A 13423-nucleotide genomic window follows, 5' to 3' on the forward strand; every position below is an offset into this window, starting at 1 on the left:
TTTTTTCTCAGACTCACTATGTTTATATAAAATCAATTTCAAATGGTTTTTGCAACATTGAAAACATTGTTTGTTTGTTTGTTAGTTTTCTTTTTCTTTCATCATTTCCTATCCACTAGAAATTTCCTTCTGCTTTCTTCTAGATCTAAACATGTTAAAGAAAATTTACCAGGAAAATATTTTTACATTCTTGTAAATCAACTGAGTGATCCATCAATATATAGTTGTAATTAAAATTGGAAAAGCTGAATTTGGTTGAAAGGACTGAATAATTTTGATGGAGGAATACTTTAAGAATGTAAATACGGTGTATTTGCCTACTTATGTCATTGCTGCCTTGCAATCATGCCAATGGAAATTCAAAAATCCCTGTTTCATATTGAAAATTATTTGACATGGATATCTTTGATTCAGTCTGAATCTGAAAGCAAAGGACACAGCAGCCGGATTTCTAAAATGATAATGTATGTTTATGTGAGACATGAACTGTAGCTATGGTCTGTAGAGAAGTTTACTTTTTATTCAGAAAACATACACAGTAATAAATTGCCCTTTCTTTCATTGCTGTGTTTCAATACCTTGATACTGACTAGGGTGGCAAAGAAAAGCGTAGTTCACCCTCTGTAATCTCACATCTATTTCCTTGTTATTGCCAGCTTCTTTACACAGTATGGGCACATTTCCACTAGCAGAGTAAGCCACACACCTGTGTAGAAATGAGTAGAACTTTGTATTTCATAAGTCCCAGACTGAATTTGAGTTAGTTGCTTTAAGTATCAGGCTATGTGGATCTTCAAGCAGACCCAAAGGTGTTAACCACCAGAATGGAGTGTTGAGGCAGAATTTTATAATGGGACCAAATGTAATAAAGATTGTGTGAAAAAAAAAAAAAAAATTAAGTACTGTATAAGTTCTTTTCTAAGTTCATTTTTTATTGCTAAGCTGTTTGGGAGTTTTAATGTGTCTGCTCTTTCACACTTCAGCTTTCTTTATCTTGCTACAAAATCAATTACTACTACTAATGTTTCAATAGAAAAGGTATGATGTCGCCAAGCCCAAGTGAATGCAAGGATTTAATTCAAAAACATAAACTCTGAAGAAAGAGAACACTACAGAAGTCACACTAAAGGAAGGAAAAAATAAAGGCAATTTATTTAAGTTTGTGACATAAGTTTTACACAGCACATTCACCTGCCAGTTCAGTCAAACAACACTGTATATGAGAGTGCTTAAAACATGTTATAAATAATTTTCCAGCTCAATCTTGCTTTCATTCAGCCTGGCCTTTTTACAATTTTCTGTAATTTATTCAGTCGTGTCCTTTCATTTGTGTTCTAGCAGCTGGGATTTGATGTACTGATGTGTACTTACATAAGGAACATTTACTACCACTTTGTCCTAGTGCTCTGCACACATTAGGGTTTACTGCCAAAATGGCATGTTTTCTGGAATGGAAATATTTAATATGGCCTATTAAAAGAAAAACAGCATTTGGGGGCCTATGTAAGTTGTCATTAATAATGTGGTAGCAAGAAAGAAACTAGTTTATTTGATTGCTGCTAGTTGTAAAGAATAACTCTAAATCAGTGTATTGTTTCACTTATTGGCTTGTATATATGAAGTCCAGATCCAAGGCCCCTTAAAGTTAGAGAAAATTCTCTCAACAGACTTAACAAATAAAGTCTTACCTCTCAAATCTGGAAGGTGTGCAGGGCTTTCCATACAATCCTGCTTTGTATCACACCCATCTTCATAGCATTTGCATTGTTGAATGCTCTTCCTGCAGTGGTACAAGCTTTATAACTACCTTCTGTCATGTTTATTTCTTCATTTACCTCTAGAGGCAGAAAAGTATCAAGTGAATTTCATTCTTTTAGGTGAGGATTTTTGGTGGTAGCTTGTTTTTCTTCATTGTCTTCCTGGGGATTTTTATGCTCTTGCACATATTCTTACCTATGCAAGAGAAGACAAAGTTAAGCAAATGCGATCCATTATGGGAATCTGCAGTTATTTAGGGTAGCTTATTCTTTCAGAATTTCTTCATCAGTACTAGATTTAAATGAAAAAGATTTGTGAATGCTAGTATAGAAGCAAAAAGATAAATATAAAATTGATTCACAAGTTGTATTTAAATCAAGTAAATTTCACATCTCAGAAAGTGGGTAGTGTATAATTTATGGATACTATGAACACAAAGAAGTCTTCAGGTCTTTAATGATATTATCTATACTCTCTATGTTTTTGTGTGTGTGGAGTTTATACCTCAAGGAATTATGGTTAAAGACTGCTAACCTGTTTTTATATTTTCTTTCCAGTTCTTGTTTCTGCAATAGGATTTCTGTTTTAACCATAAAAAATTCTGTACTATCTTTCTGTGAAAAAAAAAACCCAAACCAAACCACCATGTGGCTTTGATCTGATTGAATTCCTAGAGTATAGCTGACGGATTAAACAGTCATCTTTCAAGAAAACAAATCTTTTCATAATTTTACATTCATAAATTGTACATATCTTCTCTTCTTGTGTTAAACCACAAAGCCAGAGTTAGTAAATCCTTCATGTAGTACAGATCTTCAGGGACAAAGGTAGAAGGCTACATTTCTATAGACATCATTTTCAGAAAAGTAAAAAACATAATAAAATTCAGTTCCATACTGTTTCTTGTTGCTCGTGATTACTGCTGTCAAACCATTGCAAAATTCAAGAGCCACTGTTTTATTGGTGGTTCTGTTTTCACTGATAAACACTAGTTTTCACTGGTATTCCTGTCAGTTTCACTTCAGCCACATCATTTCTCTTCTGACAATTGTATATAGGAGCTATAAGTGTGTCACTTGTAAATTCAGAGGTCACATTTACCCATTCAAAGATGATAAAAACAAAAATCTGTTGTAGACATTGACTGTATGTAAAGGCTGGATGTTGTGTTGAAGGACATGGTTTAGTGGGAGCTATTGGGAATAGGTGAACGGTTGGACTGGATGATCTCTTAGGTCTTTTCCAACCTTGGTGATTCTATGATTCTATGATTCTATGATTCTATGATTCTATGTATTCACTGAAAAGAGATCAAAGTTACTTCCTAAAATATTTACCAATCTATGACCACTGTTGATTAAAAATGTGGTGTTTTATAATATGGTGTAAGGATTTTTAGGTATGCCATAAAAATGCATATGACTTAATTTGAATTTAAAATCATTACAATTATTTTAAAAAATCTAATGTAAATTTAGTTCTGAATTGTTTCTTAGTCATATATCTTTAAACGTTCTTGGTAAGCTGAGATTTCCACTGATGTTTAAATTAATAGTGTTTCAAAAGTAAAAACAGTGATCAAAATACTGTTTCCAGCACTAATTTGCAATGTGGCTTAGTTCCAGTTGCTTGAATTTGATATTTATTGTATCAGTGAATAATGTGAGTGTATGGTAATATATGCCACAAAAGATGGTGTTCTTGTGTACCGAACTTCAAACGCACTGAGTAATGCCTCCTATCAACAACACCATGCATACCTTGTGAAAAGGAAGATGGCTTGAATGAGGAAAGATTTTAGAAGCAGAATAATAAATAGGTAGAAATGAAGAAAATGTAGGAAAAAAAACCCCTCAAAGTCAATTACCAAAATCTACAAATTACCATTATTTCTTTCTTGATTTAAAAATAGCCATGGAGATATAAACTTAGATGCTCAGTGATACCATCCTTAAATTAAAATTTGCAGTTGTGGTTTTGTATGTGCCCTCTTATTTTCAAATAGTTTGAATAATGAAACTAAAAATAGTAAACCTCTAAAACCTACATTACCATCTGGTTTGCTAAAATATGGGAGTTTGGGCAAGATTATACTTTTTGCTGCACAGCTACTGGGCTTTTTAAAGATTCTTATCTCTGTTTGCATATTGCCTTTCAATATTTCCAATGATTTAGTGTTTGTCCCGTACAAAACCTTGATATAGAGTTCCAATTAGTTGCAGAAGTGATGCCAAAACTTAAATATGTATTAGTTTGACAACTTTTTTTAAAATTCTAAATTTTGAGTGGTGTATTAACTTAACTACTCTTGACATTTGTAATATAATTTAAAACAGATTTGGAATAGCACGGCTGGGAGCTGAGGAGTTTGAATGAACTCAGTTTCAGAAAATGTGACATAATTGGTAAATCTTGTACTAGGATGAGTAAGTCTTATATTGGTAAAAGTTGTGCTGATTGTGAGCTGAAGAAGATAATCTGTTTTGAATTGTTGTCATAGAAATTTGAAGCATTTCAAGTTTGAAATTCTGTATTGCTAGCTATTTTTTTTTCCTGAGGCTAATCCCTTCAGCATATTTTTGTAATTTTCTACTGATTGCTGTACCTTGACTTTAAAGAACCTTATTGCAACATTTTTTTTGAAGCATTGCTTGTAGTCTGAATTATCTTCAGCATCCAAGTTGAGATCTATAGTAAATGTCTATGTTTTGTAATAGAAATTAATATAGAGATTTCTGCTACCAAGAAAAACTTCTAGAAAGAAGGCTTTCATCTCATGTTGTTTTAGACTGTGGACTAATGATCTGGTTCTCACATTTCATATTTATTACTTGTATTTGTCTGTTATACAAATAGCAACAACTGAACTGATTTCATAGTCCCTGCCTAGGACTCAGGGCATAAGAGGCAATTAAAATGTCTCCAGGGAATCTCCTGTGCACTGACTTCATCTCACAGTTTATATGATGCTATGAGCAAACTGACAGGAGCTTGATATTTGCTTATTCCTCAATGCTTAGTGCAAGCATGTAACTTCCATCAGCTGCCTGTACTCCACTTCTGAGGATACATTTTATTTAGATAGCATAATTCACAGCAGAATAACAGAATAGCAGGTAACTGAGTCTAGAATAGTAATGGCCGATAGGAGTTGCATTGTTGGATATTTTCATCTGCAAGACTGGACTTCAGAAACTTTTTAAACTATTTTGTTTGCTTTCTTTACAATGATTGAGAAGGACAGTTTCAAATTTATGACTTCATTGGTGTATATATAAGGAGAAAGAATAATATATGTTGAAACCAAGACTTCCTAACTCTGAAGCCCAAAGCAAATATTTTACTAATTCAGCAGAAGAAAAAAGAGAAATGGAGAATTTTATGCAGTTATAATAATTTCATTATAACCATTTTATTTTGTCTGACTTCCTAAAATGTCACTTATTTTAATTTCCCGGTGACTTAAATCCCATACAACTTTGATGTCACTTGAAGTAATTGACTGAAATATTACAATTATTTGAGCCAATGAATTGTACAGCTTTCTACATTTTGAATAGAAAAAAAGTGCTATGCCTCTTTCACTGGAGACTTTTGCTTAGCAAACTGAGAAATATATTTGCAAATCATTTCTAAAACACTTCAGCTATTCCCTGTGGTTCTTGCTTCCCTTTCTCTTGCCCTCTTGGCAATGTTTGAAATATTGTGGGTTGTTTTTTCGTTTTGTTTTGTTTTGTTTTTGGTGTCATGTCTGTTGGAATTATGTTTCTGCAGTAGCTCCACGTCTTCTGTTGCAACAGAAAGACCTTCTCATCCTGCTGGTCACTGTACCACGATATGCTATGTTTGGAAATTTAATACTAAAACGTTTTAAAATATTGAAACGTTTTTTTAACTGAAAAAAAAAAAAAATCAATAGATTCTAAAAATAGAATAAATTCTTTATTAATTTTGATACCTTTTAATTTCAACCATTCAGACATTTCCACTGCTTTTTCTCTGTACTACGTGGTGATGGTCATAGGCCATTGGTGCAGTATGCAGCATATGGAATATATGCACTTCTTTCAAAGGAACTTAAATGAGAAATGTGTTGATTTGGTTGTCTGACATATTCTCCTATAACTGTAATATCTTTCAGTCCTATTCCAGGAGATAGATATATAAATGATTTAAAGTCAAATGACATAACAGAGCAGGTTTACAAGGTAGAGTGATATTACAATAAACTTAGTTTCAAACCATGAGATACAATTCATTACATAAAGAAGTAATTGCTAAATTTTCAGGGAACTTCTCAGGATGCTAATGAATTCAGTGACCACACCAAAAATTCCATGGTGAAACTTCTCTGTAACAAGTAGATAATTTGAATTATGATGATAGTGTCATTGAAACTGTCTAATTGTTGCTTGGTTTGTTGTTGTTGATACTTTCATTAGACTTTTAAAACATTACTTGGATTAAAAAAATAATCCTCTCTCTCTATACTTCTCTGGAGAGTGACACAGCCTAGGGGCAGCCTCTTTTGCCTGCTGCTGATGAAAGCAGGGTGGAAAAGCAGTAGAAAGGGAAAGTGGAGGACTTGTAAGACAATCAGCACATGACCAAGAAGAAGTGATGTTAAAGCTAGACAGTGAGCTTATTTTAGCTTGGCCAACATTTCCATGATTCTATGTTTTGGTGTTGTCAGATGTGTGAAAGGTTGGTTAGATTGAGTAAAAAGATCATTTTTAATGGATGAACAATGGGACTCTGGAAGGCCAATGTAATAGTCATTTAGGGAATACATTTGCATTTAGCGAGATGAAACCAAGCAGTGTTTTACTAGTGTCAGAGGATATGGCATGAGGCAGGGACCACACACTGCAGTTTTTGAGGTTCAATCTGGGCACTGAAAAAAAAAAAAAAAAGAAAGAAAAAGTCAGTAGGGGCCAGAGCAGCACTAGAACTGCTTGTGAAAACTTGTCTTCTCACAGATCTCCTAAATTTGACAATGCCATAGCTTACCTCATTCTACTGTTTTCAGTCACCACTGAGAACAGAAAGCAGGTGGAGCAGGTGACCTTCTTGGGTCTTGTAGAAATTAAATTGGCTTAATATTGAATCTTCAGTTAGAATAGAATCTCTGATTTGTTATGTTAGATCAGCTCTGTATTTATAATTTGAAACAATATTAAAAGCTTTTTTTTTTTCCCCAAAAAATACAGTAACTTAGGATAGATTACTTACATATTTTACCAACATATCCTCTTTCCAATAATAAGTTACAGAGGTAGATAGGGAGCCAATAAAAGTATTTATGAAAGGTGGAATAGTCTTAAATGGCAATAAAAATACAGTTAGAAGAAGCAGACTGGACAGTTCTGAATAGATTATGGTATCAAGATTACTTAAATGAGAGAGAAAGAGATGAAAATAAGAGAACTGAAGTCACAGTCCTTGGGGATAGCTGTTGTGGGAGATTAAAAATTTGTTGTTGGGGATATTGAAGGAGGATGTACAAACCACCAAAGCAAACAGTATAATTTACTGAGCCAAAGAAAGTAAGAGAATGACTAAGCATGTCAAATAACAGGTCAAGAGAAATAAAGATGAGAACTGTAAGTGATATGATGAGATGAATTTTGATGAACTGATTAGAGCATGAGATATTTGTTTGCTTTCAACCAAAATATACTGAGTATAGTTTGGATTTTTGTCACTGACATCAGTGACTGTAAGTCCTGATACACACAGTGAAAACACCTTGAATAAAAGGTACCGCTTGAAGACATAACTTTCACAGTGCTTAGTTTACAGAAGAAACTGCAGAAAATAGAACTTACTTTTATTTCAGAATTAAGATTTTGTGAGATTGATAAAAGAAAGCTAATGCAACTAAGACTCGTAGTTCTTGCTTCATTATAAAGGTTTGCGTCCTCTTTCAGTATACATTCTAGAAAGGAAATTATACTACATTTTAACATCAACCAAAGCCTGAAAATACCACATGGTAGTATGACTGACTTAATTCATAATGTTTTCCATCTTCACTTATTCCAGCCCTTTCATGTTTATTTTATGTTCCCTTCTTGAGTCATACACAATGCAGTCTGTTTAAATTTCTATGTGGTTTAAACATATGCTTTGTTTTGACAAACTGTTGACATGCTAGCTGGTCTTGACACAAATTTGAAGAGCTTGAGAAGGGAAAAAAAAAAAAAGGAATTTTCAGGCTAGTTTGTGTTAGAAGAATTTATAGGTAAAGCTGGAGCATTTTAAAGGTGAATTCTTTTAGTTGTCTTTTAACATAGAAGTTATTTAAATTCACTTTACTTCTATTTACACTGATGCAAACTTAACTCACTGCAAAGACGTTGATTAAAGCCATAGTTCTTTTCTTTTGAACTGCAGCTCGTCACTGCCACCTTGGATGGTAAACTCCAGTTGTTTCTGCCCTGAGATTTGCCAGCCTATGGAGCATTGGCCCTCTTGCTCTGACAAAAGCGTTTTGCAGAGAGAAAGCAGACTGGTGACTGGCGTATGCAAGCAGCTTAGCATTCCCTTCAAAAGCATAGATTTCTTCTGATTTTATTTAAGCAAGTTCCTCAAACTGTTCTCAGTTTTTCTGTTGTACAATCTGTTGCCTTTATTGCAAAAACTACTTATTCCGACTTCTTGTCAGCAAATCACCAGAGAAGTGGCTTTTAGAGGACTGCTTGATCATTTATAGTTAAGAGTACACTGTAGAGCTTTGCTTATCTGAGACCACTTCACTCCAGATTGCAAATGCAGTTAAAATAGCAACTATTCCTGTTTTAAAACTATGTCTACCTGTGCCCAAATATTTAAATTAATCTGAGAGGGAGAACTGCCTTTCTGAAATACCACAAGCTTCTTTGTGTAATGTACCTTTGAGTTACTGGAGAAAACATAGATATTGTTTGAAATTGTTAAATTTTCTAAGACAGGATCTTTAAATTCCATTAGTCAGGAGTCCCAGTAACACCTTCTAGTCTTGGGCTAGTTTGATCTCTGCAGAAGGATCTCTTTTCTAGGTCTATGGGATTATCTCTCCTTGCTTAATGTGCAACTTGGCTTTCTGAGGCTTTCTGGTTACCTTCACGAAGGCCTGATGCTGGACAGCAAAGTGCTTTGGGGTATTTTGGCAGTGGTCACAGCATCATCAGCCCATTCCGAATAGAGTTTTTCATCCATCCATTACTTGCAGATGTGCAGCTCCCTGGTAAATCAAGAATTTATTAACCCCTTTTGCCTTCAGGGGTGAGAGAATATGCTGTACCACACTGGCACTAAATATTTTCAAGTGGAAATTTACTACAATTTTGTCATGTTAAAAAAAAACGAAAAAAAAAGAAAAAAAAAAGACTTCCCCCCCCCCCCAGACTCCTCAGAAATGCTTGAATGCTTGTGGTTTTGAGAATGGAAAACTTTAGCTGACACAGTTCAAATTTGGCAAAGTTGAGTTCTTGAAATCAGGTTTTCTAATGGCAAACATGAGTGGAAAAAAATAGTTGTGGATAGTGCTGCTGTCTTATAATATTATATTTTAAAATTTCACAATCAGTAGGCTATCCTTCTGAGATCAGTGTGATAGAAGGACATAAAAGAGAATATCTAGTTACTAAAGAGTTGCAATTACAAAAGGCTACTTTTCAGCATAATGTGCCTGCAGAGACACTACACCTTTGGTTTTAAAAAGGCAACTGTATTATTTTGTGTTTTTCAGCACAATGGCAAAAAATTTCTGCCATCAGAAATTTTCCTAGACAACTGCAAATATTTAATAAGCTATTCTGAGGAGTTTAAGTGTGCTTTCAGAAGATTTTTAAGCGTAGCACATCCACCAAATATCTTATGAAAAACAGAAAACTAGCTTTGAAGGAACATGGATTAGTTTCCTAAATTATTTGCTGTGTCGACTGCATGGGAACAGTTAGTTCACAGCCTGAACCAGTGATTGAGCACCTGGTGAAGGGGCGTAGCCAGCCCTGGGAGCACACGTGTGAGTAATTCACCTGTGCAACCAAAGGGTTGTGTGCAACCAAAATTGACCTGTGCAACCAAAAGGGGTCTGGGTCCACCTTCTCCCTAACCTCATTTAAGGGCTGGAGCTGAAAGGGAAATATCTCTGTTTGGAGACTGTCTTCTTTGGGAGTTTCTAGTGAGTCCTGATCTTTGGAAAGGGGTAAGCTGATCCTTCTTTATTACTGAGTTGTGAGCCCTTCTGAGAGATACAAAACTGGTTAAAAATAACTGTATGTACCTCCTCCTATTGTTGCAGTTACAATGTAGCATCTACCCTTGAATTTCAATATTTTGGGTAGAGGAGCAGAGTTTTCCTATCTGATTGATGCTTTGTGGGGCGGAGGGGTGGGGGGCGGGGGGGGTTCCAGCTGAGTGTATTGAATTCTTTATTTAAAATAGAATTCAACAGCAGTTTGGTCTTTTATATTTAAAGGTCAGAAGATATGGGGATAGCCAGTGGTATTCTGAAGTGGATCCTGTTAAAATCTGTTTAGGGTTAAATGATTTGCAAAACATTGGGTACTATCTGTTTTCCAGTGTGGAATGGAGATGGAGCATTTTCTGAGTAGATACACTATTTGGACTTCTAGTAGATTATAGAGCTTAGAAAAAGTCAGAAGGGGGAGTGGGACGACATGGAAAATAGCTGATAGAAACAAAAAGAAATTGAGAAACTGTGTCTGAGGTAAAACAGTGTGGTTTTACCCTCTGGGTATATGTTGGTTGTTTATTTGTGGGTAACACTGAGTAATAGTGATGCTGTTAAATAGTGCCTTAAGGAACAGAGCATGCCCTGGGTCTCATGTTGTTTCTTTGTGGATAGGGGAGATAGGCAAATATGTGTTTCTCCTGTAATTTTGATTGTTTCCATTTTCATGCAATAATAGTAGGGAAAGCCAGCCACCAAGGGGCAGGTTGCAATTGAAGCCTGTACTGATAAGGCAGGTCTAAGGTCAAGTCACCAGCAATGAACAAGAGCCTGTATACTGTTCTTGCAACAACCTGCACCAGTGGAGGTGACCTGCTGTTGCTATTGCTGAAAAGCACCACCATCAGTGTTCAGAAAGCATCAATGAGTGTCAGTGGGTGCTGTTTTTTTCTTTCCCCCACATGGAAGAATTCAGTGACACCTGTGCTTTTTAAGTACTTCCATGTCAGATGTCATTTTGTCAGACTGCCCCTCTCTGCTGTCAACCATTTATATTATGTTGCTGTGTGACAGGATGTTGGTGGGAAGGTTCAGCCCCTACTGCCATACTACCACCATCAGCCTCTGATGTTGTGAGGCAACAGAAGTTGGAGCCAGTGCTTTCAGAGCAGTCATAGAAAGCTATGATAGAGAGCAAGGGTGTGGAGAAATCAACACGTGGCTAGAAGATGAGAGGTTAGAGGAATAGAGGAAGCAAGTTACTGCCTACTGCCAACATTTCGTTTTAGATATATTACTGAGGGGAATGAGATGAGATGTAGATTTCTAGCATTTACATCCCTAGAGTGGCCCCAGGAGAGATGGAGAAAACTTGGGTTGCATTAGCAGGAGGAGGGGAAAAGCAAGATCAAGAAAAAACTGTGCTTTCTAAGACGTCTTCCATTCCTTCAGTATATCATAAATTAAGCCAACATTAGATGTATTCTCCAAAACTATATTGCTTAGATTGTATGTGATGTTTGCATTTCAGTATAGTTAAATACTCATGCAATACGTGAAGGTAGTGGGAATTACACATGACTTCCTGATGTCCAGAAAATTCTAAGATAAGCCTAACAGTGTTTAAAGTATGTTTGAAAGTTGTGCTATGTCTGAATTCTAAATTGGAAAACAGTATTTGCTGTAAAATGACATGTGTTCATGTGCAGTAGATTATCAATATAGGAAGCTTTCTCATATTTGGTTGTATAATCCATCTTGACTCGCTAATGTCTTACCTGCACCTGCCTGGCTTTCTTAATTCTGGTTCTGATTATGTAATTTCAGTGATTTAAATAATAATAGATTTCCCTATTTAAAAACAAAAACAAACAAACAAAATACAAGAAAGGGGGAGTGCAGGTATGACCCCTTAGGAAAGAGTAGCTAAAGCATGCTATGTTCTTAATTTTTTTTAAATCATTTACAGTGATAAGGTGGGACTGAGGCTATGCTTTTGTCTTAATAGGAATATGTCCAAGATGGATACCAGCATGATGAGTCTGGCCATATCATCATTTGTTGTAACATGAACACAGTACTTTCATCAGTGGTTTGGACTCTCACCGACAAGACGCTCTGTCAGCTGCCTCACCAAGGAATCATACAAATTGGAATCGTTGGGTTAGGTTAATATGGACTATTATTTGTGCTCTAAAGAACCCATCGTTTTTCTTTTTGCTCTACTAAAAAGAAGAGAAGGGGGAGATGTGGGATAAAGAAAGTCATTATCATGCTAATAAGTAAAAAAGCTTAGTAATTTGAGCCAGATGCCAACACACACAAGGCACCTGGCTCCTACATGTAACCAGTTGTTGTTGCACGGGTATAAAAGGTTGTAAGCACTTTCAATAAAGATCCTTCATTCTGCACCAGCAAAGGAGTCTGCGCCTCTTTCGCTGCATATGCAAGGGAGCTCAGAGCCCTCTTGCCACAAAACTTAGCATTAAGCATTGATCTGCCTATGGGTGGGAAGGCTCATGGAGGGATCTAGACTGGCTGGATAGCTGGGCTGAGGCCAACAGGATAAAATTCAACAAGACCAGTTACAGGTCTGCACTTTGGCCTCAGCAACCCCAGGTGATGCTACAGGCTTGGGGCAGAGCAGCTAGAAGACTCTTTCTCCGGAAGAGTGTTTAGGCACTAGACTAGGCTGCCTGGATAGGTGGTGGGGCTGCTGTCCTTGGAGGTGTTCTAGAAACATTTAGATGTTGTACTGAGGGCATGGTTTAGTGGGAAATATTGGTGATAGGTGAATGGTTGGACTGGATGATCTTGGAGGTCTTCTCCAACTTCTGTAATTCTATGATCCCCTGAAATACTTAGAGGTTTAACAAATTAATTTTATTCAAGGACAGTAAAATGATGCTTTGTCAGATACTACTTTTCATCTTACTGTCTAAGTTGAACTTTTATCTACCAGTGTATTCCTATGACCACTTAAGGCAGGTTCTGCTCTTTGGAGTTCTATACTTCAGTAAAGTATCAGTAATTACTCTTAATTTTGTGAGCATGTGTGCTGCTGAGAGTGGACTCTCTCAGGCATTTTAATAACTGTCAAAGGATAACAGTATACTTCTAACAAACGCATTTTTGTGATGTTTAACTGAAGTCCTTTTTTGCATATATTTTCATGAAATTCAAATGTCTCTGAAAAAAAAAAAAACATTGGACCAAAGAGGATGTAAATGCTATCCCATCATTGAGCAGAATTACAGCAGCAACAACATTGATTGAACACAAAGTGTAATGTGTTCCAATTCTGTTTAAAAGCATATGGATTAATTTTATGCTTTGACCAAAGTTAAATGAAGCTCAGTGTCAACAGTTTACGGGCTGGTTCAGCCCAGTTCCGTGACCAGCAGGGCGGAGGGATCTGTGGATCCACGCCTCTGGAAAAGGGAAACAGGAGACCCCAAAATACTTGAAAACAACAGCAATAATCTG

At 36.0% G+C, this 13423-nt stretch overlaps 1 long non-coding RNA gene across 1 annotated transcript in view; it reads left to right on the top strand.

Annotated features, from left to right (window-relative positions):
* The window catches only part of LOC122192806, a 21379-nt gene extending 9023 nt beyond the window's left edge, over nt 1-12356 (top strand). The window contains exon 3 of the long non-coding RNA XR_006182714.1: nt 11946-12356. This is a non-coding gene — a long non-coding RNA (uncharacterized LOC122192806). The remainder of the gene's footprint in view (nt 1-11945) is intronic.
* The last annotated feature ends 1067 nt before the right edge of the window (nt 12357-13423 follow it).

Source organism: Lagopus leucura, unplaced genomic scaffold (assembly GCF_019238085.1).
Source record: "Lagopus leucura isolate 7727_CA_CO unplaced genomic scaffold, USGS_WTPT01 35394-0_obj-0_obj, whole genome shotgun sequence".
NCBI classification, from domain to species: domain Eukaryota; kingdom Metazoa; phylum Chordata; class Aves; order Galliformes; family Phasianidae; genus Lagopus; species Lagopus leucura.